The sequence below is a fragment of the Elephantulus edwardii genome, unplaced genomic scaffold, assembly GCF_000299155.1.
Source record: "Elephantulus edwardii isolate Elephantulus edwardi_28Jun2011 unplaced genomic scaffold, EleEdw1.0 scaffold00030, whole genome shotgun sequence".
Classification (NCBI taxonomy): Eukaryota; Metazoa; Chordata; class Mammalia; order Macroscelidea; family Macroscelididae; genus Elephantulus; species Elephantulus edwardii.
The window spans coordinates 9382186-9383761 of NW_006399780.1; positions in this window are offsets into that span (position 1 = coordinate 9382186).

Here is a 1576-nt window from a genome sequence, read left to right on the forward strand (position 1 = left end):
GACTGGCACAGGACAGAGCGGAGTTTAGGGCTGTTGTACATAGGGTCGATATGAGTCGCAGGCGACTCGACGGCACATAACAACAACAACAATGGAATGAGTTTAGAAGTGGTCTAGATTAAGAATTCTTTTTCCCCTCTTTTAAGCCGTTCTAGTCCTCATCTGTTTCAATGTAGCATAAATTATTTATCTGCCCTTAGTTTTCCCCCAATCCTCCCATGTCAGTTCTGATTTATAACAGCAGCATTATGCAGTATTTGTCCTTTTGTGACTGAGATATTTCACTCAGCATAATGTCCTCCAGGGTCACCCATTTTGTATAGTATTACATGAGTTCTATGTTTTTCAGTGCTTCATAGTATTCCATTGTGTGAATATACAACAGCTTCTCTATCCATTCTTTTCTTATTGGGCCCTTGGGTTATTTCCATCTCTCTACTATTGTGAACAATGCAGCAATAAACATGGGTGTGTATATATCTGTTAGTGTGGAAGTTCTGGTTTTTTAGGGTTTATTTCCAGCAGTGGAATTACTGGGTTAAATGGTATTTATTTGTTAATTTTAATGAAAGTTTACAGAGACTTTGGATTTCCATTCATTGTTGCACTTTTCACCCTGTCCCTCCCCCCCCCGCCCAGTTTGCTCTTCTCTTTGAAAAGTAAAAGAAAAATTATTTCATTGTCATACAATTCCTCCTCCCAAGTCCACTCCACTATGCAGTCTTCATTCTGGACTCCTGCCATGACAATAATACCTAATCATAGATCCCTTTTAAACAGTTCTCTCTCTCATCTACTTCAATGCACTATACATAATTTATCCCATCTTACTCTGTTGCCTCCCAACCCTGATGTCAATACAGTTTTACAACAGTGGCTTTATGCAGTATTTATCCTTTTGTTACTGAGATGTTTCACTCAGCATAATGGCCTCCAGGATCAACGATTTTGAATAATATTTTAAGAGTTCCTTGTCTTTCAATGCAGTGTAGTAGTCCGTTATGTGAATATGCCACAGCTTCTCTATCTGTTTGCTGGTTGATGGGCACTTGGGTTGTTTCCAACTCCTTGCTATTGTGAACAAAGCAACAATAAACATGAGTGTGCATATATCTGCTTGGGTTGTGGTTATAGTTTCTTTGGGGTATATTCCCAGTAGTGGAATTGCTGGGTCAAATGGTATTTCTATTTGCAAATTTTTGAGAAAGCTCCATTCTGCATTCCGTAGTGGTTGCACCATTTTAAACTCTCACCAGCAGTGAATAAGGGTTCCAGTTTCTCCACAACCTCGCCAGCATTTGTTGTTTGCTTTTCTGTTAAATTTTGCTCTTCTGACTGGGGTGAGATGTTATCTCATAGTTGTTTTGCATCTCTCTTAGAGCTAGGGATTTTGAACACTTCTTCATGTGCTTGTTGGCCATCTGAATGTCTTTGGTGAAGGTTCTGTTGATATTCTGTGCCCATTTTTCAATTGGGTTATTTACCTTTATCTTGTTGTGGTGCTCAAATATTTTATAAATTCTAGCTACCAGAAGTCCAGGCTGGGTTTAGAAGGGGTCATGGTACTAGAGATATT